Below are 22159 nucleotides of genomic sequence, written 5' to 3' on the forward strand. Positions count from 1 at the left end.
TGGAGTTTGACCATATCGGGTGGTAAAAGTAAAAAAGTTGAGGAAATCATCATGATTTATATAGGAGAAGAAATTAGAAGTAGTTCAAGTATATTTTTAGTACAGCATTCAAGCATAACCGCTTAAGTCAAGGGGATGTAACAGTGTTGTGCTGACCTACATTCAGCAGCCCAATAACTAAATCTGATAACTGCAGCAAAGGCTGCAGCCAGAATAACTGGCACACCCGTGCAGATGGAGATCACACATGCATAACCATTAAAATGGGTGATTTTTCAAGTCTTCCTTCCATGTGAAAACAATGCATCTTGATTGCTTAGGAGTCACCCGTTTGCTGCAGCTCCTATAAATATGCCTGCTGTAGGTTAAATTGTTCCTGCCAACAACAAAAAAAATCAAGTCTAATTTTTTGCCAAGGGAAAGTATAATATTTTACAGATCTCTCGTAAACAAATATAGGAATTATGGAAGATTAGATGCTTTAATATTACATTCGCCTCTTATTAAATTGAAGCCTAACAGTCATTTATTACAAGCTCAGCCCACAGGGGCAGATGACTGGTTATGTTAGGTGGTTTTCCCTATGATGAAGGACATAATGAGCAAATGTTATCTGATGTGGCTGATGTGTCACCTGACTGTGAAGATTGATGGCTACACTGCTTCTAAATGATGGGTAGTCGGGCTGGTTTAAGTACAGTACGTGTGGCCCCTATACAATCAAAGTTCATTTTGGAGATAGTTTGGGGAAGTACAATCTATAGTGAGTACCAGATGTTAGCCTACAAGTTCTGGTCATGTTTCAGTGTCTATACAAGTTCCTTCTGTTTGTAGATGACAGAATTATAGAATCATAGAGCATAGAAGGAGGCCATTCAGCCCATCGCATCTGTGCCGGCTCTTTGAAAGAGCTCTCCCTGCTCTTTCCCCATAGCCCTGCAATTTTTTCCTTTACATGAACAAAATTTACCAAGAGTGAAGTTAAAGCATTTAATAAAGAAGCACAGCAAGGGTTAATCGTATGCCAGTAGTATTGAAGTAGCATATGGCATAGTCTTTATAGGCTTACACTGACAGCTGCAGCAGAGTTAGAGTATATTTGGCATATACAATCACTCTTCCTTTGCAATTTTACACATGTTATATAGCATTGTACAATATTTCCTGATGCTTGAAGTTCTATGTCACCCTCAGTACATATAATTCACTGGTTTCTTAAAGGTAAAGTCCTTAAACTTGCCGTAAAAACCACATGGCTCACTAATGTCCTTTTAGGGAAGGAAACCTGCCATCTTTACCCGCCCTTATGCACTTGAGTCTTAATTTCCCTTTAAAGTGACCTAGCAAGCTACTCAGTTGTATCAAAACCGCTACCTAGTGATTCAAGAAGAAAGTCCACCATCACCTTCTCTCAGGGCAACCAGGGATGCCTACATCACGAGAATGAATAATAAAAAAACTTCTGTCCGAGCTAGGTAAGTACACCTCAGTCTGTAGATGTGGGTGTTTGAGGGGATCAGCAGAACATCTCTCGGGCAGCTTGACCTACCTGCTCAGGATCCCGTATGCTTTTTTTAACAGCCTGGTCAACTTGATTTGCCGACTTCAAAGATTTATGTGTGTGAACCCCTAGGTCTCTATTACTATTAATAAAGTTATTCGAATTTTTAAATGTAGCCCAGTGTCATTTGAGGAGCTTAGGTAAAATCTGATGACATTTTGAAAGTTACCGAGGTAACAGAAGCAGCATGTGATCCTGAGTCTGCTGATTTTTAAAAGGAAGAGGGGGTGTTTGAGAGGAAGGTGCTCAGTAAGATTGGTTAAAGTCTGACACTGCAGCTTACCCAGTGGGCTCACTAAGGTTAATGTACCGCATGGTGTGGGACTGAGCCACACAGTCCAGGAAGATCCCAGAACCTCCATCTGTCCTGAGGTAGATGGAGGGGGCGTGATTTTGTTGTTGTTGCTAATAGGTAGTGTGAGAAGCATCTGACAAGAGGATTATGGATTTCCAAAATACTCACTAAAAACCCCTTTTATTTCCACACCCTGTTACTAAGTAAGTTCAGCGTGAATAGGTTTTGTATTCACCAGCATTATCCATTTTTTCACAATGCCAGAGACATTACAAGTAAATAATTAAAAAATATTAATCTGGATATAAACATGGACTGAAGTACCTCAAACCTAAGTGAATAGGTGGGCAAAGGTCAAGTTACTAAACCCAACAATTAACTACCCATTTGGAAAAAAATGCCCAGCAACCTTTATCTGATCTTTCCGTTACCAGACCACATGTGATTAGCGGGGAAGGGCCTGACTGCAGAATTTTCCACAAGAAAAATATCTTTTCCACGAAAGCCTCATGCTGTCAGAAATGCCTTATGCAAGACATAATTAAGCGGTTGAATAGCCTGCTGACAAGGCTCACCAATGAATTGTAGCCACTTGAGTGAAGTACTGATGCCTGTGGAATTTTAAGTCTGAGGTGGAAAGCCGGGGGGAAAAGCTGAATCTCCCACCCAGGAGTCGCTGTGGGAGGGCCGGATGATTTGAAACAGCCGGATCTTATCCCGCTGGCCAAAAATGGGTGTAGATAGGCTGCGTGTGAAGATCCAGTGGTTCAGAGGCCGCCAACAGGCACTCAGGTCAGTCAGGAGCTGCAGGGTTGCCAGCTCTGGTTGGATGTATTCCTGGAGTTCCAGCACATCACCTCCTGCCTCCAATCACCCCACCCTCACGCCATTGGTCACCCGACATGCCCATCCTCACAGCGCACCGCCTTTCCAATTGAAAAACGACCAGACTCTTTGTTATCGGATTGGATGATCCTTGACTCTCAGTCAAACAGCCTTTTCCTCCCCATCACCAATACTTTTATAGCTAATAAACAAAAGTGTTCAAGGAAAATGAGAAAAACCCACAATTTTTTTAGCGCCCCTATGATCTTCCTCCCAGGTTACTCGCAGCAGTGTCCTGGAGATTAATCTTCAACTCCTGGAGACTCCAGCTCAAACCTGGAGGATTGGAAAACCTGGGGATGGGGGGGGGGGGGGGCAGGAATTCGGCAATGTTCATGGGTGGGAAGGAGGGGAGACTGGGTCGGGAGAGGCCTAGGCTTTCCTTGTGGGGCCAGGAGAAAGCATTGCTGACCCTTGTTGCTCCACAAAGAAAAGCTTTTTACTCACCTTTTGGGGTTTCCACTGGCTGTCTGGCAGGTTTATCTGGTTGAACCGGCTGCAGTGTTTGGTCCGGCCTGTAGGCGGTTAAAATTGCATCTGAGCAATAGGACCCCAATTAGTGTATATTAATGAGGCGTCCGCCTGACACAGGGAGACACCTCAACCACCTGGCATTAAAATCGCCGCAGTGGGTGGTATCGGATGAAAAGGAATTATGTGGACTTAATGGGAGTGGTTTACTACATTCTGAAACAGTTTCTACTTCGGCGGCTGTTGCCTCTAGGATTCAGAAGTGTTATTTTTGTGGGAATATCCGGCACCCTCGTCTGAAGTGTCCTGCTCGGGAGGCTGTGTGTAGTAAATGCGGCAAGAGAGGTCATTATGCACGCGTGTGCAAATCATCAGGTTCAATTACCTCCTCCTCTCCTGGTGTGGGAGGGCCCTCTTCTACCACCTCCTCCTCTGTGACTATTCAGCCTTTAGATAGGGCGTTTATTGCATCAATTTCTGCTGCATTTGCTCATGGCCTAAACAAAGCTATAGTTACGGCTCAAGTTAATGGGTTGGAAGTGAAGGCCCTTATAGATACGGGCAGTACTGAGAGTTTTATAAGTCTTCAGTTTGCGAAGGAGAAGCATTTGAAAATTTCGCCTGTTACGTATCAGGTGTGTATGGCTCAGACGACCCTTACTTCACCAATAGCTGGTTGTTGCTTTGTGAAAATGGTTCTTCTAGGTAATACGTATACTGATATACGCCTATCTGTTTTGCCTAATCTCTGTGCGGATATTTTGATTGGACATGATGTGCTTCAGTTACACGAGTCTCTTAGTCTTTCATTTGGAGGGACTAAGCCACCTTTATCTATTTGTGGATTAACCTCTTTATCCATTTCTCCATTATCACTTTTTTCCAATTTGATGCCGGATTGTAAGCCAATTGCTACGAAGTCAAGAAGATATAGTAGTCAGGATAGAGAATTTATTAATTCTGAAGTTCAACGTCTCTTATTGGAAGGAATCATTGAACCTAGTTGTTCGCCTTGGCGAGCACAGGTAGTTGTCACGACTAACGAGAGACACAAGAAACGAATGGTGATAGACTATTCCCAAACTATTAATAGGTATACTCAATTAGATGCGTACCCTTTGCCTAAGATTGATGAGCTTATCAATAAAGTATCTCAGTATAAGGTTTTTAGCACTATTGACTTAAAGAGTGCTTATCATCAGATTCCTATTGTTAAGAAGGATCAACCATATACGGCCTTTGAGGCTGGTGGAAAGCTGTATCAGTTTTGCCGAATACCATTTGGTGTTACTAATGGTGTTGCTTGTTTTCAACGGGCAATGGATGCTTTTATAAGTGATAACTCCCTCTCTGACACCTTTTCATGCTTAGATGACATCACAGTGTGTGGCAAATCAAGGGTGGAGCATGATTCTAATTTAAAAAGATTCCTTCAAGCTGCGGAAAAAGTTGGTTTAACTTTTAATAAAGAGAAATGTATCTTTTCGACTACTGAGGTAAATCTATTGGGGTATATTATCTCGGGAAACAAGATTAAACCAGATCCAGAACGTCTGCGACCATTGATTGATTTACCTTGTCCTACTAATTCTAAGGCTTTGCAACGAGTTGTTGGACTGTTTTCTTATTATTCTAATTGGATTGCAAATTTTTCACGGAAGATCCGGCCTCTTATTCGGGTTACGACATATCCTCTATCATGGGAGGCCAGGACATGTTTTGAGAATTTTAAAAAGGATATTTTAGGAACAGTTGTGCATTCTATTGATGAGCAGGTTCCTTTTGTGATCGAGATGGATGCTTCTGATTTTGCAATTGGGGCTACTCTGAACCAAAATGGAAGACCTGTGGCCTTTTTCTCACGTACTTTGAACAATAGTGAAAAAAGACATTCTTCAATAGAGAGAGGCATACGCAATAGTAGAAGCATTGCGTAAATGGAGACATTATTTATCGGGGCGACATTTCACGTTGGTAACTGATCAAAAATCTGTGTCCTTTATGTTTGATGTTAAACATTTTGGAAAGATCAAAAATGATAAAATAATGAGATGGAGGATTGAGTTGGCATGTTACCATTTTGACATAGTTTATCGTCTGGGGAAGGATAATGTTGCTGCTGATGCACTGTCGAGGGCTTATTGTTCTGTGATTCACGGAGATACGCTTATTAATCTTCACAATGCCTTATGTCATCCTGGGGTTACGAGGATGATACACTTCGTACGCAGTAAGAATTTGCCCTTTTCAGTTGAAGACGTCAAGCGGATGACTTCATCATGTTCTATCTGCGCTCGGTGTAAACCGAATTTCTTTAAGCCTCAACGAGCTCATCTTATAAAGGCTACTTCTCCTTTTGAACGTTTGAGCGTCGATTTTAAGGGGCCTCTTCCTTCAACTACTCAAAACCGATATATTTTTACTGTTGTGGATGAGTTTTCAAGGTTCCCTTTTGCTTTTCCTTGTGCAGATATATCAGCTGCTACAGTTATCAAATGTCTGACTCAACTTTTTGTCATCTTTGGGATGCCTGCGTATATCCATTCGGATCAGGGAAGTTCTTTTATGTCTTCCCAGTTGAAGGAATACCTTCAGAGTCGGGGAATTTCTACTAGTAGATCTACCCCGTATAATCCCCAGGGTAATGGACAGTGCGAACGATACAATGGGGTGAACTGGAAGGCAGTTATGTTGGCTTTGACATCCCGGAACCTTAAGAATACACAGTGGGAAATGGTACTGCCTGATGCCCTGCATTCCATTAGATCATTGCTTTCAACGGCTACTAATGTGACCCCCCCATGAAAGGCTCTTTAACTCTCCGCGGAGATCTACTACGGGATATTCGGTACCTTCATGGCTTACTATGCAGGGACCTGTGCTGCTTCGACGCCATGTTAGATTGTCAAAATATGATCCTTTAGTGGAGGAGGTGGAGCTGTTGGAGGCAAATTCCCAATATGCTCATATTCGATTCCAAGATGGGAAAGAAAGTACCGTTTCAATTAAAGACTTGGCTCCTTGTGGTGACCAGCCCTCTTCTGAGGATATTAACAATAGTCATGATTTAGATAATGTGGATGCTGTTACAGATACTACGAATGTCTCCAATCCGATTGCAGATAATTATACTTCTATTAGTCAGCCCTTGATGGATGTTTATGACCGTCCCAGTTTACCTTCTGATGGGATTTCTAATCCGGAAACCGTTGAAAATCGGGATATGGATAGCCTTCCTGCTGAAGATACTTCTGTGCCTTCTGGTGTGGGAGGGGAAGGAATTTCACCAAGGTTAAGAAGGTCGACACGAACAAGATATCCGGTCGACCGATTGAAAATGGACTTTTAAATTGATAGTAATGTTTTAAAATTGTTGAAATATTATATTATATTGTTTTAGTTGAGAGATACTTAATACTTATGTGCAATGTTATTATTTGTTGTTGTTCACTTAGTATTGTGTCATGTAAACAGTTTTACTCTTGTTGTGCATAGTTTTAGTTGTAAATAATTAATTATAAGTTGTAAAGGTTATTTAGGTTGGAGTATATTTTAAAAGGAGGGGTGAATGTGGTGATTATTCCTTGTTTAGTAAAAGTATTGTGATTGGTTGTTTGTTAACTGCCTTGGGATATATGTTGTAATCTCATTGGTAGTTGATGTCACACGATGTGTGGTGGCCACCTTAAATTCAGTTCTTTTCCAGCTTTGGTTGGGACTGGATGTGGAAAGATGTGCTGCAGATTTTAAAGTTAATAAAGCCTAGCTTTGGAAGGCAAATCTATTCTTTATTTCAATTTATTAACTTTATGTTAGAATGGAGCGATATGTTCAACCAGAACGATTCAAGGCTGACCCCAATTCTGCTGGAGTGGATGATAAATGGAAACATTGGTATTGTACATTTAAAAACTTTTTGGGCGTGTTGGATCAAGAGGCTCTAAATAAGCTGAATATGCTGATCAACTACATTGACCTGGATGTATATAAATATATTTTGCACTGTAAAACTTATGAAGAGGCTATTTCTACATTGGAAAAGATTTTTGTTAAACCAAAGAATGAGGTATTTGCACGTCATCTTCTATCTGCCCGTAGGCAGCAGGTGGGAGAATCTTTGGATACTTATTTACAAGCACTTCGGTGCCTTAGTGTTGACTGTAATTATAAGGCTGTGACGGCTGAAGAATATAAGGACGAATCGGTACGGGATGCTTTTATTAATGGATTACTGTCTAGATCAATTCGTCAGCGGTTGTTAGAAAATAAGACTCTGGATCTTAAAAGTGCTTTTGAGCAAGCTTCTACATTGGATGTGGCTCAGAGAAGTTCGGATTCTTATGCTCTTTTTAATCGGCCTGCGACTATGGTTTCGGCAATTTCGGATGAAAAGGAATTATGTGGACTTAATGGGAGTGGTTTACTAGATTTTGAAACAGTTTCTACTTCGGCGGCCATTGCCTCTAGGATTCAGAAGTGTTATTTTTGTGGGAATATCCAGCACCCTCGTCTGAAGTGTCCTGCTCGGGAGGCTGTGTGTAGTAAATGCGGCAAGAGAGGTCATTATGCACGTGTGTGTAAATCATCAGGTTCAATTACCTTCCCTTCTCCTGGTGTGGGAGGGTCTTCTTCCACTACCTCTTCTGTGACTATTCAGCCTTTAGATAGGGCGTTTATTGCATCAATTTCTGCTGCATTTGCTCATGGCCTAAACAAAGCTATAGTTACGGCTCAAGTTAATGGGTTGGAAGTGAAGGCCCTTATAGATACGGGCAGTACTGAGAGTTTTATAAGTCTTCAGTTTGCGAAGGAGAAGCATTTGAAAATTTCGCCTGTTACGTATCAGGTGTGTATGGCTCAGACGACCCTTACTTCACCAATAGCTGGTTGTTGCTTTGTGAAAATGGTTCTTCTAGGTAATACGTATACTGATATACGCCTATCTGTTTTGCCTAATCTCTGTGCGGATATTTTGATTGGACATGATGTGCTTCAGTTACACGAGTCTCTTAGTCTTTCATTTGGAGGGACTAAGCCACCTTTATCTATTTGTGGATTAACCTCTTTATCTATTCCTCCATTATCACTTTTTTCCAATTTGATGTCGGATTGTAAGCCAATTGCTACCAAGTCAAGAAGATATAGTAGTCAGGATAGAGAATTTATTAATTCTGAAGTTCAACGTCTCTTATTGGAAGGAATCATTGAACCTAGTTGTTCGCCTTGGCGAGCACAGGTAGTTGTCACGACTAATGAGAGACACAAGAAACGAATGGTCATAGACTATTCCCAAACTATTAATAGGTATACTCAATTAGACGCGTACCCTTTGCCTAAGATTGATGAGCTTATCAATAAAGTATCTCAGTATAAAGTTTTTAGCACTATTGATTTAAAGAGTGCTTATCATCAGATTCCTATTGTTAAGAAGAATCAACCATATACGGCCTTTGAGGCTGGTGGAAAGCTGTATCAGTTTTGCCGAATACCATTTGGTGTTACTAATGGTGTTGCTTGTTTTCAACGGGCAATGGATGCTTTTATAAGTGATAACTCCCTCTCTGACACCTTTTCATACTTAGATGACATCACAGTGTGTGGCAAATCAAGGGTGGAGCATGATTCTAATTTAAAAAGATTCCTTCAAGCTGCGGAAAAAGTTGGTTTAACTTTTAACAAAGAGAAATGTATCTTTTCGACTACTGTGGTCAATCTATTGGGGTATATTATTTCGGGAAATAAGATTAAACCAGATCCAGAACGTCTGCGACCATTGATCGATTTACCTTGTCCTACTAATTCTAAGGCTTTGCAACGAGTTGTTGGACTGTTTTCTTATTATTCTAATTGGATTGCAAATTTTTCACGGAAGATCCGGCCTCTTATTCGGGTTACGACATATCCTCTATCATGGGAGGCCAGGACATGTTTTGAGAATTTAAAAAAGGATATTTTAGGAGCAGTTGTGCATTCCATTGATGAGCAGGTTCCCTTTGTGATTGAGACGGATGCTTCGGATTTTGCAATTGGGGCTACCTTGAACCAAAATGGAAGACCTGTGTCCTTTTTCTCACGTACTTTGAATAATAGTGAAAAAAGACATTCCTCAATAGAAAAAGAGGCATACGCAATAGTAGAAGCATTGCGTAAATGGAGACATTATTTATCGGGGCGACATTTCACGTTGGTAACTGATCAAAAATCTGTGTCCTTTATGTTTGATGTTAAACATTTTGGAAAGATTAAAAATGATAAAATAATGAGATGGAGGATTGAGTTGGCATGTTACCATTTTGACATAGTTTATCGTCCAGGGAAGGATAATGTTGCTGCTGATGCACTGTCGAGGGCTTATTGTTCTGTGATTCACGGAGATACACTTATTAATCTTCACAATGCCTTATGTCATCCTGGGGTTACGAGGATGATACACTTTGTACGCTGTAAGAACTTGCCTTTTTCAGTTGAAGACGTCAAGCGGATGACTTCATCATGTTCTATCTGTGCTCGGTGTAAACCGAATTTCTTTAAGCCTCAACGAGCTCATCTTATAAAGGCTACTTCTCCTTTTGAACGTTTGAGCGTCGATTTTAAGGGACCTCTTCCTTCAACTACTCAAAACCGATATATATTTACTGTTGTGGACGAGTTTTCAAGGTTCCCTTTTGCTTTTCCTTGTGCAGATGTATCAGCTGCTACAGTTATTAAATGTTTGACTCAACTTTTTGTCATCTTTGGGATGCCTGCGTATATCCATTCGGATCAGGGAAGTTCTTTTATGTCTTCCCAGTTGAAGGAATACCTTCAGAGTCGGGGAATTTCTACTAGTAGAACTACCCCGTATAATCCCCAGGGTAATGGACAGTGTGAACGATACAATGGGGTGATCTGGAAGGCAGTTATGTTGGCGTTGACATCCCGGTACCTTAAGAATACACAGTGGGAAATGGTGCTGCCTGATGCCCTGCATTCCATTAGATCATTGCTTTCAACGGCTACTAATGTGACCCCCCATGAAAGGCTCTTTAACTATCCGCGGAGATCTACTACGGGATATTCGGTACCTTCATGGCTTACTATGCAGGGACCTGTGTTGCTTCGACGCCATGTTAGATTGTCAAAATATGACCCCTTGGTGGAGGAGGTGTAGCTGTTGGAGGCAAATTCCCAATATGCTCATATTCGATTCCAAGATGGGAAAGAAAGTACTGTTTCAATTAAAGACTTGGCTCCTTGTGGGGGCCAGCCCTCTTCTGAGGATATTAATAATGGTCATGATTCGGATAATGTGGATGCTGTTACAGATACTACGAATATTTCCAATCCGATTGCAGATAATCATACTTCTATTAGTCAGCCTTTGATAGATGTTTATGACCGTCCCAGTTCATCTTCTGATGGGATTTCTAATCCGGAAACCGTTGAGAATCGGGATATGGATAGCCTTCCTGTTGAAGATACTTCTGTGCCTTCTGGCGTGGGAGGGCAAGGAATTTCACCAAGGTTAAGAAGGTCGACACGAACAAGATATCCAGTCGACCGATTGAAAATGGACTTTTAAATTGATAGTAATGTTTTAAAAATTGTTGAAATGTTATAGTATATTGTTTTAGTTGAGAGATACTTAATACTTATGCGTAATGTTATTATTTGTTGTTGTTCATTTAGTATTGTGTTATGTAAATAGTTTTATTCTCGTGCATAGTTTAGTTGTAAATAATTAATTGTAAATTGTAAAAGTTATTAGGTTGGAGTATATTTTAAAAGGAGGGGTGAATGTGGTGATTATTCCTTGATTAATAAAAGTATTGTGATTCGTTGTTTGTTAACTGCCTTGGGATATGTGTTGTAATCTCATTGGTAGTTGATGATCACATGATGTGTTGTGGCTACCTTAAATTCAGTCCTTTTCTAGCTTTAGTTGGGACTGGATGTGGAAAGATATGCTGCTGATTTTAAAGTTAATAAAGCCTAGCTTTGGAAGGCCAATCTATTCTTTATTTCACTCACCTATTGGGGTTTCCACTGGCTGTCTGGCAGGTTTATCTGGTTGAACCGGCTGCAGTGTTTGGTCCGGCCTGTAGGCGGTTAAAATTGCATCTGAGCAATAGGACCCCAATTAGTGTATATTAATGAGGCGTCCGCCTGACACAGGGAGACACCTCAACCACCTGGCATTAAAATCGCCGCAGTGGGTGGTATCGGAGGGGGGGGAAAAAGACCCTTTATGTGTCAGGAATAAAGGCGAGGGAAAAATCCGTCAGACAGAAAAGAAATAACTAGGCCCGGAGCTTCGGAGTTTATTCCGTGTGAGTGGGAGCCATTTTATTGTGTCAGGACCTTTAGGTTTGATTGGCCTAATCATTTATAACCACTCTACAAGCTAAAACAGCATACCATGCACCTTGAATAAAAATGTACACATGCAGTGTCTTGTACAGGCGCAACTTCCTGCATGACTTTGCCAAGACAGCTGGTGAATCACAGAAAACATCCTCTGTATTCTGAAGTTTGGCAGGAAATCAATACTTATTTGGCAATTTTTTATAACTCCAAAGAATTTGAGGAAGATTTTTTTTTACTGTGCATGATGCATAGCAAAATCTTGAACAGGTTTCTTTGCAAACGTGGTCACTATACACAGAAAACCTTCCCTTCCGGTTTTAAAGTGGCACTGCTATTATCAACAAATATTTGGCAAGATCCATTTTTTTCTTTTCAACGGAAGGGAGAAAATCCAAGAAAACATTTCTATCACAACAGGATCAAGTGACACTGTGATGGTACATTTTGTCGCAATTTGCATAATCATATTGTGTGTAAATATTGCTGATCTACATTGGCTCCTGGTCCACCAACACCTTGATTTTAAAATGCTCATCCTCGTGTTGAAATCCCTCCATGGCCCTCCCTATCTCTGTAACCTCCTCCAGACCGACAACCCGCTGAGATCTCTGTGCTCCTCCAATTCTGGCCTCTTGTGCATGCCTGATTTCTTTCACTCCATCATTGGCGGCTGTGCCTTCAGCTTCCTAGGCCCTAGGCTCTGGAATTTCCTCCCTAAACCTCTCCGTCTCTCTACCTCTTTCTCCTCTTTTAAGACAGTACTCCAAACCTATCTCTTTGACCACCTATCCTAATGTCTCATTCTTTGGCTCGTGTCAAATGTTGTCTGATTAGGTTCCTGTGAAGCGTCTTGGGATGTTTTACTATTTTAAAGATGCTAGAGAAATGCAAGTTGTGGTTGTTGTAAAGAAATAAAAGACTTGCCAAACACCTTTTCATGCAGGCAAGACCCCTTTAAGTTAAATTATCACCTCCATCCCTGTTCATGATGCATCTTTTTAATCAGCATTTGTTGCTAATTAAAATCTTCATCGAGTCAAGAGCTGGAGTATAAAAATAGTGCGGTGCAAGCGCAGCCCAGAGTTAACACAAGGTAAAACCATACTGGCCATGTCCTGTGTATGAAGGAGCTCACCAGCCTTCGACTCAATCTGCAGTAGTATAAATTCTCCTGCCTGCTGCACAGGGGTCAAAGTGTCTGTTTTCTTCTAGTCAGCATGATATTATCAGCTTCTACCAATCTGATATGATAAGCATCCTCTCGCATGAAGCAACCACACTGTTGCAATAACAATACCTCATCAGATCATGGTAATAATCACTAATGTCGACAATCATAGCATCATACAGCACAAAGGAGGCCATTTGGCCCATCATGCCTGTGCTGGCTCTTTGTAAGAGCTATCCAATTACTCCCATTCTTTCCCCGTAGTCGAGCAATTTTCTCCTTTTCAAGTATTTATCCAATTCTCTTTTGAAAGTTACCACTGAACCTACTTCCACCACCCTTTCTGGCAGTGTGTTCCAGATCACAACAACTCGCTGCATGATTCATGGTGCTCCTGATTTTCCTGCCTTTAAAATCAGTGATCGGAAAATCGGAAAAAGGTGCAATGACATCCACATTCAATTCACCAATCAACACTCTCGTCGAATGAGACACTGTGCAGGGAACAGACTCTTGCAATCTCAAGGGCTATAAAATCCACTCGGGAGATTTGAGGGATAATTTTACCTTGGTTTGGGTTTTTTTCCGCCAATACTTGTCATGGCGGCTGTTGACGGACAGCATTTGGCGCCATCGATGCAGTCAGACTGGCTCTCGTGGTGAAGGGTTAACAATTCTAACGCAAATATATTGAGTGACAATCAACATCATGAAAACGCACAGTCAGCCTATATACTAAAGAGAAGTCGATTGTTCAAAAGTTATTTTGCACTGTAGAAATTGGCAAAAGCAGAAATCTCACGAAGAATGGTCTGCATCCCCTTTGGATTCTGATTAAGAATAAATTGATGAAATTTCTCCCCACATAACCCACTCCCCACACCATCCTTGCAGATGTATTTTAGTTCATAAATACATGTAGTTCTTTGTGGCCACTCTCTCCTGCTTCAAAAAAAAATGAAGAAAATAAGAAATAATTAACTGCGACAGATGTCATAGCATGTTGGTGTTACAACAAACTGCACCAACAAGTGTAGACAACAATTTAGGAACAGGAGTGGGCCATGCAGCCTCTTGAGCCTGTTCTGCCATTCTATTAGATCATGGTTGATCTGTACCTCAACTCCATAGGCTCACCTTTGCTCCATATCCCTTAATACCCTTACCTAATAAAAATGTATTAATCTCAGTCTTGAAAATTTCAATTGACCCCCAGCATCCACAGTCTTTTGGGGGAGCAAGTTCCAGATTTCCACTGCTCTTTGTGTGAAAAAGTGCTTTCTCATTTCACTCTTCCCTGGCCTAGCTCTAATTTTAAGATTATGGTCCAGAAATTTGGCTATTACTGCCACCTGTTTGTGCCGCAATCGTGGAAAAAAATGGCAGCCCCTGCTCTAATGACTGCCTCTGGCGCTGGGTCTTAAGCTCACTCTGAAAAGCGAGCGTGCAGCAGACTGACAGACGCTGTCAGCACTTCTTAAAGGGACACACACATCTTTCAGACAAGTTTGCACTTAAGCTTTTGGACTGGATTTTTTATATTTTATTGAAGTAGTAGCTTGGTGCAATACATGTTAAAAGTGTGCAGAGAGTGCTGCTGGATGCTTGCAAGGCCTCGGATGGTAAAGGAAGGCCTCTGAGAAGACAGAAATGCTGCAAATACTCAGCAGGTCAGGCAGCATCTGTGGAGAGAGAAACAGAGTTCATGTCTCATGTCGAGATGCTGCCTGACCTGCTGAGTATTTCCCACATTTTATGCTTTTATTTCAGATTTGCAGCATCCGCTCGCAGAGAGAAGAGGGAGACGCAGAAGAAGATGACGCAGAAGAGGAGGAAGCAGAAGGAAGGATGCAACCCAGACAGCCCCTTTCTGGCTGGGATATCCAGGATGGAATCATCTGCCTATGGTAGGTGGGACAGTAAGCTGTGAGGAGAACATAAAGAGTCAGCAAAGGGATATAGATAGACTAAGTGTGTGGGCAGTAAGGTGGCAGATGGAGTACAATGTAGGGAAATGTAAGGTTATTCACTTTGATAGGAAGAATAGAAAAACAATATTCATTAAATGGTGAGAAACTTTCAAATGTTGGTGTTCAGAGAGATTTGGGTGTCCTCGTGCAAGAAACACAGAAAGCTAGCATGCAGGTACAGCAAGCAATAAGGAAGGCAAATGGCATGTTGGCCTTTATTGCAAGGGGGTTAGAGTATAGGAGTAAGAATACTTCTTACTGTTTGTCTGTAGGTTTACCCATTAACAATTCAGCCCAGTTTACTGTTAGTCAATTTATTTCTATTCCCTTTGAAGTTTGCCTTATTTAAATTTAAAACTTTGGTTTGTGACTCTCAATCAGAGACAGTATGGGGGAAAAATTCGATACCTTAGAGCCTCCCATTAGCGCCAGCACCGCCACTAATAGTTATTGCCAGGAGCCTCAACGCCAGGTGGAACATGACGTCAGTTTCACATAGTCCAGCAGTCTGATTCTGTAATTTCAAGGTTATTTAGTATCAAGAGTGTTGTGGCAACTAAAAAGTAGCTACATTTATTCTTAAAAAAATCAAACTGTTACACTTGGTTAGTGGGGGCTGTACTGGCAGTCGACCTCACCCTCCCGGATATACGACGGAGGGAGCGGAAGCAGTGAGAAAGACTGGAACATGTGCCCAGTGGGAGGAGGAGGGCCATCAGGGCTCTCAAAAGAAGGCCTTACCCTCTGAGGGTATTCCGACCTACCTCCAATTAAGCAAGGAGGTGGTCACAGAACTCTGCCACCTCCTGCAACCAGACCTCCAGCCTCAGATCAGGGCAACCACGATTCTCTCAGTGGCAGTCAAGGTCACCGTCGCCCTCAATTTCTTCACCAGTGGATTCTTCAACAGGAGACATAGCTAACATCTGACAGTTTGCCGTCCATCGCTGCATCTGGGAGGTCACAGAGGCTCTCTACAGTAGGAGAAGGGACTACATTTCCTTCCCCATCACCAGAGAGAAGCAGGACGAGCGTACATGTGGCTTTGCCAGGATAGCGGGATTCCCCATAGTGCAGGGTACCATTGACTGCACCCACGTGGGTTTGCGGGCACCGCATAACAATCCTGAGATCTTCTGTAACCGCAAAGGCTACCACTCACTTAATGTGCAGTTGGTGTGCGACCACACACAGCTAATCCTCAATGTCAATGCCCACTGTCCTTGCAGCAGCCACAATGCCTTCATCTTGCGCCAGACCGGTGTGCTAGCACTCTTCCAGCCACCACGTCAAGCTCGCGGCTGGCTGGTTGGAGACAAGGGCTATCCGCTCTCCACCTGGCTCATGACTCCACTCCACAACCTCAACACTCCTGCCCAGCACTCATATAATGAGAGCCATGCTGCCACCAGGAACATCATTGAGCAGACCATCGGCCAACTGAGGCAACGGTTCCACTGACTTGACCACTCGGGAAGAGCCCTCCAGTACTTGGCTGAGCGGGTGCCCCATTTCATGGTGGTCTGCTGCATGCTCCACAACTTGGTCATCATGAGGGCCCAGCCCTTGCTACCAGGGATTGCAGGACCACCTCAGGAGGAGGAAGAGGGAGAGGAGGAGGACGAGGAGGATGAGGAGCGAGGGAGGAGGCAGCTACTCACGGAAGGGTGGTCCGTGACCGCCTCATTAGACTGCGGTTCGAATGAATTAAACCCCAGATCCCCGTTGCTCACCACATCCCCATCATTCCATCCTTGTCGCAGGCCATATCACAACACAAAGCTGAAATGAGACACACCACAAAATAATGCAAACTGAATTCATAAATTTATCAAAAATCAGTGGACACATATTTACAACAAAAATATGAACTATTCACTCTTGTGCAATCCCTTAGTGCCTCTCGTTACTGTGCCTTTGCCTACTCTAGTGCTCCTATGAAGTGTTGGCCCACTAGTGGCTGCAGCACGGCTGGTGGAAGCCAGCTGAGTGTCCGTGCGGGAGACTTCAGATGGCCTTGCAGGATGCCCTCGATCAGCTCTGGGCCTGGAAGGCTCGGCTGTAGACTGCACCACTTCAGCATGGGTGGCGGCAGTCTGGGCTGGCTGGATGACAGGCCCAGAGCTGATCGAGGGCAGTGGTGGGAACAGGAATGCTGTCATCCTGAGAGAAGACAGCAGGTTCCTGCTCCACTGACCCACTGCCACTCCCCAGGGCAGCACATCAGCATAAGAACATAAGAACATAAGAAACAGGAGCAGGAGTAGGCCAATTGGCCCCTCGAGCCTGCTCTGCCATTCAATAAGATTATGGCTGATCCAATCTTGGCCTCAACACCACTTTCCCGCTCTCTCCCCGTACCCCTTGACTTCCTTGTAGTTCAAATGTCTGTCAATCTCCGCCTTGAATATACTCAATGACTCCGCCTCCACAGCTCTCTGGGGTAGAGAATTCCAAAGATTCACGACCCTCTGAGAGAAGAAATTCCTCCTCATCTCCGTCTTAAATGGGCGACCCCTTATTCTGAAACTATGCCCCCTAGTTCTAGATACCCCCACTAGAGGAAACATCCTCTCAGCATCCACCCTGTCAATCCCCCTCAGAATCTTATATGTTTCAATAAGATCACCTCTCATTCTTCTAAACTCCAATGAGTATAGGCCCAACCTTTCGTCATGTGTCAACCCCTTCATCCCAGGAATCAACCTAGTGAACCTTCTCTGCACTGCCTCCAGTGCAAGTATATTCTTCCTTAAATATGGAGACCACAACTGTACGCAGTACTCCAGGTGTGGTCTCACCAGCGCCCTGTAAAGTTGCATCAAAACGTCCCTACTTTTATACTCCATACCCCTTGCAATAAAGGCCAACATTCCATTAGCCTTCCAAAATCACTTGCTGTACCTGCATGCTAACTTTTTGTGTTTTATGTACTCGGACCCCCAGATCCCTTTGTACCACAGCATTTTGTAATCTCACTCAATTTAAATAATAATTTGCTTTTTCATTCTTCCTTCCAAAGTGGATAACCTCACATTTTCCCACATTATACTCCGTCTGCCAAATATTTTCCCACTCACTTAACCTATCTATATCCCTTTGCAGACTCTTTGTGTCCTCCTCACAACTTGCTAACCCATCTATCTTTGTATCATCAGCAATTATGGCTACAGTACACTTGGTCCCTTCATCCAAGTCATTAATATAGATTGTAAATAGTTGAGGTCCCAGCACTGGTGGGGCACAGATTGCTGGCTTGCTGTGACACCGTGAAAGCCCCGATTGACAGTGGTAGATCCAGCCACAATGGCAGCAGTGAGAGCTTGCGCGGCATCAATCTGAGACTGCACGAGAGCAGTCTGAGATTGGATGCCACCAAGCATAGACTGCATTACAGCACTAAGACGTTGCATTGCTTCCGCTTGTGCTGCAATGGAAGCTGCCAGATCACCCATCACATACGGCATCAGGTCTGGGTCACCATGGTCTCTCTGGGAGTCTAACATCCTTTGCAGACTGGAAATGATGGGCTCCATGGTGTGCGCAGAGCTCTGTACAATGTTGGAGGCAGACTCCTCCACGCTCCTTACCATTGCCGAGAGGCTCTCGGGCACCCTTGCCATTGCACCTATCATCACCATGTGCATACCCATCGCCCTTCTTCTAAACGCCTCCCCATCGAGGTCCTCATCAGTCCTGTGCAGCAGAACTCGCTCGCGAACGCGCCCTCCGGGGAGCTGGCCCCCGCGCTACCCTTTCCCCTGGCCTTGCTGCAGCCCACTTGTCTCCGGTGCCTCACCCCGTGCAGATCCCGCTACTCTCCTGGCCTCTAAAGTATGCGTACTGCCAGTATCTAAGCTGGTGCCTGTGGGTGAGACATGCAGTGATGCGGTGTGTTCTTCCTCCTCCTCTTCTCCCACCTCGCTCTCTACGGTGCCCTTAGGGACAGGCTGCTCAGGTGCTTGCTGATTATCTGAAAGCATAAAGGCACAAGAGTTGGGTTAAGGTGAGGGGAGGGGGGCAGGAAGGGAGAAATGCATGCATACAGCATGATTAGCTGGAAAGTGCGAAACGCTTTTGGGGTGAGGGGGAAGTGGGATGTGAGAGGAAGGAGTAGGGATGAACAGACCGTTGTTGTCCCCAAGGGGATCATCGTCACCAGTGGCCACGGTACCCACTACCTGGTGCCCAATAATCTGCAGCACTCTATTTTCCAGCGCAGTGATTGGGTGTTGGCTTGTCCCCTGCCTGTGCGCTCCTCCTCCCTCCTGTTGTGTGCCACTGATGCGCTATCAATTACTCATAAAAGACGGAGAGTTAGGAGAGTAACTAAAAGGCTTTTATTAACAAAGAACAAAGCATGCCTCTCGTGGTTGACTGGTTTCCAAGAAGGCAGGGGGGCTGCAGAGCAGTCACCTTTATACCTGGGCATGTGGGTGGAGCCAGGGGCGGAGCCAGCTGAGGCATGCATAGATACAACAGCGTGCAACAACAACAACAACGGTGAACAACAATAACAGTGGTTTACCACATTCACCCCTTATTTAAAATTGAGTCCGGCGGGGTGAAGTGTACTAAAGGTTCGTGTAAGTAAGTCTATCAGGTGGCCTTGTATGCCGTCCTGATCGTCATGGTGGCGGCGGTGATGGTGCAGCATCCAACGTTGAATCTGGCGTCTCATTGAGTGGTTGGGTGGTCAATGATGGGTCCTGGGGCTGCGGCATGCCGTCTACAGGGGTTGGGTTGTGGGTAGTGGTGGATGGCAATGGTAGTGTTTCAGGGGCACCCGAAGGTGCGAGGTCTCGTATGGAGACTGTGTCCTCCCACCCGTCCGGGTATGCCACGTAAGCATACTGGGGGTTGGCGTGGAGGAGGCTCACTCTCTCGACCAGGGGGTCCGTTTTATGGGACCTCACGTGCTTCCGCAGTAGGACGGGTCCTGGAGACATCAGCCATGTCGGTAGCAAGGTCCCCGATGTGGACTTACTGGGGAAAGTGAACATTTTTTCATGGGGGGTGGCATTGGTGGCCGTACAAAGCAGTGACCGAATGGAGTGGAGCACCGCAGGGAGGACCTCCTGCCAGCGAGAGGTCGGAAGGCCCTTAGATTTTAAGTTTAAGAGGATGGCCTTCCAAACCGTCGCGTTCTCTTTTTCCACCTGGCCGTTCCCCCGGGGGTTGTAGCTGGTGGTTCTGCTTGTAGCAATACCTCTCATGAGCAGGTACTGACGGAGTTCGTCGCTCATAATGGATGAGCCCCGGTCGCTATGGATATAGCTAGGGAAGCTGAACAAGGCGAAAAGGTCATTCAGACCTTTAATGACTGTGGTACTGGTCATGTCTGGGCAAGGGATGGCAAACGGGAAACGGGAGTACTCATCAATTATGTTGAGGAAGTACACGTTGTGGTCAGAGGAGGGGAGGGGCCCTTTAAAATCGACGGTCAGGCGCTCGAAGGGGCGTGTGGCCTTGATCAGGCTTGCTCTGTCTGGCCTATAAAAATGCGGTTTGCACTCGGCACAGATTTGGCAGTTCCTGGTCATGGTCCTGACCTCCTCGATGGAGTAGGGCAGGTTACGGGATTTGATGAAATGGAAGAACCTGGTGACCCCCAGGTGGCAGAGGTCATTGTGGAGGGTCTGCAGTCTATCAACCTGCGCGTTGGCGCATGTACCACGTGATAGGGCATCTGGGGGCTCATTGAGTTTCCCGGGCCGGTACAAGATATCGTAATTGTAGGTGGAGAGTTCAATTCTCCACCTCAAGATCTTGTCGTTCTTGATTTTGCCCCTCTGCTTATTGTTAAACATAAAAGCTACTGAACGCTGGTCAGTGAGCAGGGTAAATCGTTTTCCGGCCAGGTAATGCCTCCAATGTCGCACCGCTTCCACAATGGCCTGGGCCTCCTTTTCGACAGAGGAGTGTCGAATCTCGGGGCCCTGGAGGGTCCTTGAGAAAAAGGCCACGGGTCTCCCCGCCTGGTTAAGGGTTGCAGCTAGGGCGAAGTCGGATGCGTCGCTCTCCACTTGGAAAGGGATGGACTCATCCACTGCGTGCATTGTGGCCTTCGCAATATCTCTTTTTATGAGAGTGAAGGCTGCACATGCCTCTGCTGTCAGGGGGAAGGAGGTGGACTTGATGAGGGGTCTGGCTTTGTCCGCATAGTTGGGCACCCACTGAGCATAGTAAGAGAAAAGCCCTAGGCATCTCTTCAGTGCTTTTTGGCAGTGGGGGAGGGGGAGCTCCATAAGGGGGCGCATTCTGTCGGGGTCGGGGCCGATGACTCCGTTCTCCACTACGCAGCCAAGAATGGCGAGGCGCGTGGTGCGAAACATACATTTGTCCTTGTTGTATGTTAGATTCAGCCGCTGGGCCGTACGGAGGAATTTCTCTAGGTTAACGTCATGGTCCTGCTGGTCGTGGCCGCAGATGGTGACGTTGTCTAGATAGGGGAAGGTGGCCTGCAGCGCGTTCTGGTCAACCATTCGGTCCATCTCCCTTCGGAAGGCCGAAACCCCGTTGGTGACGCCGAAGGGGACTCGGAGGAAGTGGTAGAGACGACCGTCAGCTTCAAAAGCTGTGTACTGGCGGTCCTCAGCCCTGATGGGGAGCTGGTGGTATGCCGACTTCAGATCAATCGTCGAGAACACCCGGTATTGTGCTATCTGATTGACCATGTCAGATATGCGGGGGAGTGGGTATGCATCTAACTGGGTGTAGCGATTGATCGTCTGGCTGTAGTCAATAACTAGGCGCTGTTTTTCGCTAGTCTTCACTACCACCACTTGTGCTCGCCATGGGCTAGTGCTACCCTCAATAATCCCTTCCTTCAGGAGTCTTGCTACTTCGGATTTAATGAAGCTCCTATCCCCGGCACTGTACCGCCTGCTTTTGGTAGCGATGGGCTTACAGTCGCGGGTGAGGTTAGCGAACAAGGGGGGGGGGGAGACTTTAAGCGTGGAGAGGCTGCAAATGGTGCGCGGCGGGCGATTTAAAAGCTGCTGGCTGCAGACTGTGAGTGGGGGGAGGGGTCCGCCGTATGCTAATGTGACACTTTTAAGGTGACACTGAAAATCCAACCCCAGTAGAACGGCAGCGCAGAGATGGGGCAGGACAAGAAGTTTAAAATTTTTGTATTCTGTGCCCCTTACTGAAAGGGTCACTACACAGTAGCCACCGACGTCTGCTGAATGGGATTTGGAAGCCATAGAGATCTGATGGCGCGTTGGCAGGACCGGGAGAGAGTAACTGCGCACCGTGTCGGGGTGGATAAAGCTCTCCGTGCTCCCGCTGTTGAAAAGGCAGGTAGTGGCGCGGCCGTTTACCGTAATGTCCATCATGGACCTGGACAGTTGGTGAGGGAGAGATTGGTCCAGCGTCACGGAGGCCAGCGTATGGTCGAGCGAGTCGCTGTGGTCGTCAGACGAGGCGGTGGTTGAGTCCGGGTCACCCGCGATTGGAGT

The 22159-nt window shown here is 45.0% G+C and overlaps 1 long non-coding RNA gene across 1 annotated transcript in view; it reads left to right on the top strand.

Annotated features, from left to right (window-relative positions):
* The window catches only part of LOC147113671 (uncharacterized), a 33371-nt gene extending 22170 nt beyond the window's left edge, over positions 1-11201 (top strand). Inside the window, exon 2 of the long non-coding RNA XR_015079256.1 lies at positions 10547-11201. This is a non-coding gene — a long non-coding RNA (uncharacterized LOC147113671). The remainder of the gene's footprint in view (positions 1-10546) is intronic.
* The last annotated feature ends 10958 nt before the right edge of the window (positions 11202-22159 follow it).

The sequence above is a fragment of the Somniosus microcephalus genome, chromosome 8 (assembly GCF_052327205.1).
Source record: "Somniosus microcephalus isolate GS21.2 chromosome 8, FLI_Smic_1.0, whole genome shotgun sequence".
NCBI lineage: Eukaryota > Metazoa > Chordata > Chondrichthyes > Squaliformes > Somniosidae > Somniosus > Somniosus microcephalus.